The sequence below is a fragment of the Lycium ferocissimum genome, unplaced genomic scaffold (genome assembly GCF_029784015.1).
Source record: "Lycium ferocissimum isolate CSIRO_LF1 unplaced genomic scaffold, AGI_CSIRO_Lferr_CH_V1 ctg29808, whole genome shotgun sequence".
Lineage (NCBI taxonomy): Eukaryota > Viridiplantae > Streptophyta > Magnoliopsida > Solanales > Solanaceae > Lycium > Lycium ferocissimum.
This window is the reverse complement of record NW_026725202.1, coordinates 4507-10539: the sequence shown is the minus strand read 5'-3', so window position 1 is coordinate 10539 and position 6033 is coordinate 4507. Positions and strand designations below refer to the sequence as shown.

At 33.5% G+C, this 6033-nt stretch overlaps 1 pseudogene; it reads left to right on the top strand.

Moving 5' to 3' along the window:
* Positions 1–25: 25 nt before the first annotated feature.
* LOC132043895 (uncharacterized) lies at positions 26–5775 on the top strand (annotated as a pseudogene).
* The last annotated feature ends 258 nt before the right edge of the window (positions 5776–6033 follow it).

Genomic DNA, 6033 nt, shown 5'->3' with positions numbered 1-6033 from the left:
ATGGTCTAGACGTCGTAGAGAATTGAGAATTCGAAGTTTTTTTTAATTCTTTGAATTGGAATGGCGTCGATAGAAATTCAGTATTTTGCAACGAAACCAATGTAAAAAACTGGAGTCAATTTTTGGATGAAAGGAAACCTCTTTATAAAGAGAAAAAAGAATTAATTAAATTGAAGTTCTTTCTTTGGCCTAATTATCGATTAGAAGATTTAGCTTGTATGAATCGTTATTGGTTTGATACCAATAATGGTAGCCGTTTCAGTATCTTAAGGATACATATGTATCCACGATTGAAAATTAATTGATAGTACTATATACCCTGTCTCGTATAGAGTATCTGAAAGCAAACAAATGCACACATGCCTTGTCTTACATCTCATTCGAATCTAATTCGAGTAGACGATACTAAATCAATAAGGTATCGATTAGATCTAGAAATGAATCAACAGAATCTTCTTCATTTTAGGATTTTAGGTTTAAATTATTCGCTTTTGTGAATGACAAAAATCTACCTACCACCTTTTTGGATTCCTATCTGAATCAAATTTGGAATTTGATTAATTTATTGGAATTGATAAAATTAGGAGTTCATAAAGAAATTAAGTCTATATACCACGTTCAAATTACTGGCATTATTATTACTGATCGATAAAATTCGATAAAATCCATATCTGTAAAATAAAGAAAGGGGAAATTCTTTTATGGTAAAAAATTCTGTCATTTCAGTTATTTTTCAAGAAGAAAAGAGAGGATCTGTTGAATTTCAAGTATTCAATTTCACCAATAAGATACGTAGACTTACTTCACATTTAGAATTGCACAAAAAAGACTATTTATCTCAGAGAGGTTTGAAGAAAATTTTGGGAAAACGTCAACGACTGCTAGCTTATTTGGCAAAAAAAAATAGAGTACGTTATAAAGAATTAATTAATCAGTTGGACATTCGAGAGACAAAAACTCGTTAATTTTATTAATTTGAAGAGTCATTTCATTTTCACTTATATGTTTCGATTAAATTTTGATGAACTTCTTTTCACTTTCAGCAATTCATGGAAGAATGAATCGGTAAAAAACTTATGACTGCACCAACTACAAGAAAAGACCTCATGATAGTCAATATGGGGCCTCAGCACCCATCAATGCACGGTGTTCTTCGACTCATCGTTACTCTAGATGGTGAAGATGTTGTCGACTGCGAACCAATATTGGGTTATTTACATAGAGGGATGGAGAAAATTGCGGAAAATCGAACAATTATACAATATTTGCCTTATGTAACACGTTGGGATTATTTAGCTACTATGTTCACAGAAGCAATAACCATAAATGGACCCGAACAATTAGGCAATATTCAAGTACCTAAAAGGGCTAGCTATATCAGAGTCATTATGTTGGAATTGAGTCGGATAGCTTCTCATTTGTTATGGCTCGGTCCTTTTATGGCGGATATTGGTGCGCAGACCCCTTTCTTCTATATTTTTCGAGAAAGAGAATTGATATATGACCTCTTCGAAGCTGCCACCGGTATGCGAATGATGCATAATTATTTTCGTATCGGAGGAGTGGCTGCCGATCTACCCTATGGCTGGATAGATAAATGTTTGGATTTTTGCGATTATTTTTTAACAGGGGTCGCTGAGTATCAAAAACTTATTACCCGGAATCCTATTTTTTTAGAACGAGTTGAAGGCGTAGGCATTATTGGGGAGACGAAGCATTAAATTGGGGTTTATCGGGACCAATGCTACGAGCTTCCGGAATAGAATGGGATCTTCGTAAAGTTGATCATTATGAGTCTTACGACGAATTTGATTGGCAGGTTCAATGGCAACGAGAAGGGGATTCATTAGCTCGTTATTTAGTACGAATTGGTGAAATGACAGAATCCATAAAGATTATTCAACAGGCTCTGGAAGGAATTCCAGGAGGGCCTTACGAAAATTTAGAAATCCGACGTTTTGACAGATTAAAAGATCCTGAATGGAATGATTTTGAATATCGGTTTATTAGTAAAAAACCCTCTCCAACTTTTGAATTGTCGAAACAAGAACTTTATGTGAGAGTTGAAGCCCCAAAAGGAGAATTGGGAATTTTTCTCATAGGAGATCAGAGCGTTTTTCCTTGGAGATGGAAAATTCGCCCACCAGGTTTTATCAATTTGCAAATTCTTCCTCAGTTAGTTAAAAGAATGAAATTGGCTGATATTATGACAATACTAGGTAGCATAGATATCATTATGGGAGAAGTTGATCGTTGAAATGATAATTGATACAACAGAAATAGAGACTATCAATTCTTTTTCCAAATTGGAATCCTTAAAAGAAGTCTATGGGATCATGTGGATGCTTGTCCCTATTTTGACTCTTGTATTAGGAATCACAATAGGTGTACTAGTAATTGTTTGGTTAGAAAGAGAAATATCTGCAGGAATACAACAACGTATCGGACCTGAATATGCTGGCCCTTTAGGAATTCTTCAAGCTCTAGCAGATGGGACAAAACTACTTTTGAAAGAGAACCTTATTCCATCTACCGGAGATCCTCGTTTATTCAGTATCGGACCATCCATAGCCGTAATATCTATCTTTCTAAGTTATTCAGTAATTCCTTTTGGTGATCACCTTGTTCTAGCCGATCTTAGTATTGGTGTTTTTTTCTGGATTGCCATTTCAAGTATTGCTCCCGTTGGACTTCTTATGTCAGGATATGGATCAAATAATAAATATTCCTTTTTAGGTGGTCTACGGGCAGCTGCCCAATCAATTAGTTATGAAATACCATTAGCTCTATGTGTGTTATCAATATCTCTACGTGTGATTCGGTGAGACCTAAAATTTCTCCAAATTCTTTTCTTTCTAGAAAGAAGGGTAAAAAGATTTGATTGAATATATATATTTTCATTTTTATTCAGCATTTAAGTTGATGAACTAAACCAGATAGTTATATGAGTGAAAGAAAACGGCTTCTAAATTTGCAGTAAAAAGGTTGAGTCTCATTTCCTATGTACAAGAATCAAATGGTGAAAAAAGTAAACATAAGCAATAGAGATTGTTTACCCCAAGATTGGTGAATTGTCATGATAGCTTGAAGCGGGTTCAAAAGATCAACTGTATGGAGTTTTTACTGTCTATTACCATAGATGGATTTCCACAACGGGAGGTTGAAAGCAAAAATGAGTGGATGGTTAGGAAGACCAAGATACACAAAGGATTAGTAATTGAGATTATGTAAGTTATCCAAGAGGATACTTCTGTACATAAAAGGAATTCGAATTGGGGCTTTACGTTCGTAGAAATGGTCAAGAAGTACTCCCCATGATTCTGATCCAGAGTATGTTCCTATCCACTGAGTAAGTAAATAACTATCAAGAACGAAGTAATCTTTTACTTTGGTTAAAGGCCCTTTTTCTGAGAAAGGAGAATAGGAATGAAATAAAATAAATCGAAATAGAAAGAAAAGAATCTAATTGCAAAAGCAAAAAGGAGGGATGTCTTGTTTTTTTCTTCCTTTTTTCTTTTTTTGTTTTTATTCTTTCTTTCCTATAATTCAATTTTTATTTCTATTTAGAGAGATAAAATTTTTGTCATGATTCGTGAACTAATGGACTCTCTAATTTTTTTTTCATAATTGAAAATTCGAGGTTGAAATGTATATGTGATATTGCTATAAAGCGCATTTTATTTAATGATAAGGTTATTAATCAACAAAGAAAAATTAAAATTCTTAAAAGATGAGATCAATTCAGAAGCATTTATTTATTAGTTTTAAATATAGCAGACAGAATTCCATTGGTCTAATTTGGGACCTTAGGATAGATTTTGATTCTATCTGACAAACATATAAAGATAAAGAATAGGAAAGGGCCCTTAGATTTATTTGTGACCTCTGAGGAGCCGTATGAGGTGAAAATCTCACGTACGGTTCTGTAATAGCGATGGGCACAGTGATGTTATCATCGACTATGATTATCTAACAGTTCAAGTACAGTTGATATAGTGGAAGCGCAGTCAAAATATGGTTTTTGGGGGTGGAATTTGTGGCGTCAACCCATCGGGTTTATCGTTTTTCTAATTTCTTCTCTAGCCGAGTGTGAAAGATTACCTTTTGATTTACCAGAAGCAGAAGAAGAATTAGTAGCAGGGTATCAAACCGAATATTCAGGTATCAAATTTGGTTTATTTTACATTGCTTCATATCTGAATCTACTAGTTTCTTCATTATTTGTAACAGTTCTTTACTTGGGAGGTTGGAATCTTTCTATTCCGTACATATTTGTTCCTGAGCTATTTGGCATAAATAAAAGGGGTAAAGTCTTTGGAACACTAATTGGTATCTTTATCACATTAGCCAAAACTTATTTGTTTTTGTTCATTCCTATTGCAACAAGATGGACTTTACCGAGGCTGAGAATGGACCAACTATTAAATCTTGGGTGGAAATTTCTTTTACCTATTTCTCTAGGTAATCTATTATTGACAACTTCGTCCCAACTTCTTTCACTGTAAAAGACCACAATATTCTAGATTCACGACTTGTCTCAAACAAGAGAAAGAAACAAGCATAAAATCTTTTTTATAGATATTCTAAATATGCTCCCTATGATAACTGAATTCATAAATTATGGTCAACAAACAATACGGGCCGCCAGATACATCGGCCAAGGTTTCATGATTACCCTGTCCCACGCAAATCGTTTACCTGTAACTATTCAATACCCCTACGAAAAATTGATCACATCGGAACGTTTCCGAGGCCGAATACACTTTGAATTTGATAAATGCATTGCTTGTGAAGTATGTGTGCGTGTATGTCCTATAGATTTACCCGTTGTTGATTGGAAGTTGGAAACTGATATTCGAAAGAAACGATTGCTTAATTACAGTATTGATTTTGGAATCTGTATATTTTGTGGTAATTGCGTTGAGTATTGCCCAACAAATTGTTTATCAATGACCGAAGAATATGAACTTTCTACTTATGATCGTCACGAATTGAATTATAATCAAATCGCTTTGGGTCGCTTACCAATGTCAGTAATTGATGATTACACAATTCGAACAATTTCGAATTTACCTCAAATAAAAAATGAATAAACCTTTAATTCGATTCTAAAAAAATTCCGAATTACGAAGGCTTAGTTCGGATCTAAAAGAATGAGATTTTTGCTTGGTCAATTCAAACTAGTGGTTGGTTAACGAGACTCCTAGCTTAATTTAGATTGAAAACAAAACCGATTTCTATATTATAGTTATAATAATAGTAATGGTTTCAAAGTAGATAAATGATATCAAAAATAGATAGGTTTAAACTACTCTTTCGACGAATAAAGAATTGATAGTGGTCCAATAAAATAAAAGCATCTACGTCAACTCATACCCATTACAATTTCATTCAATTAATAAGAAGTATCATAAAAAATAGAAAAACTTCTTTTTTCCTGGTCAGGTCAATAAAGTCATGAAATTCTTCGTTTTTGATTTTTTATAAAAAATGGATTTATCTGAACCAATACATGATTTTCTTTTAGTCTTTCTAGGATCGGGTCTTATATTAGGGGGTCTAGGGGTGGTATTACTTCCCAATCCAATCTATTCTGCCTTTTCCTTGGGATTGGTTCTTGTTTGTACATCGTTATTCTATATTCTATCTAACTCCTATTTTGTAGCTGCTGCGCAGCTACTTATTTACGTAGGAGCTATAAATGTTTTAATCATTTTTGCTGTGATGTTCATGAATGGTTCAGAATATTACAAAGATTTTCATCTTTGGACCGTAGGAGACCAATTTGGACTATTACTTCGATGGTTTGTATAATCTTTTTATTTCACTAATTACTACTATTTCAGATACGTCATGGTACGGGATTATTTGGACTACAAGATCAAACCAGATTATAGAGGTCCAAAGATTTTCTAAGTAATAGTCAACAAATTGAATTCATTTATCAACCGATTTTTTACTTCCAGTTTGAATTGATTTCAATAATCCAATTAGATTGCTTTAATAGGTAGACAATATAAGCTGATCCTAGAA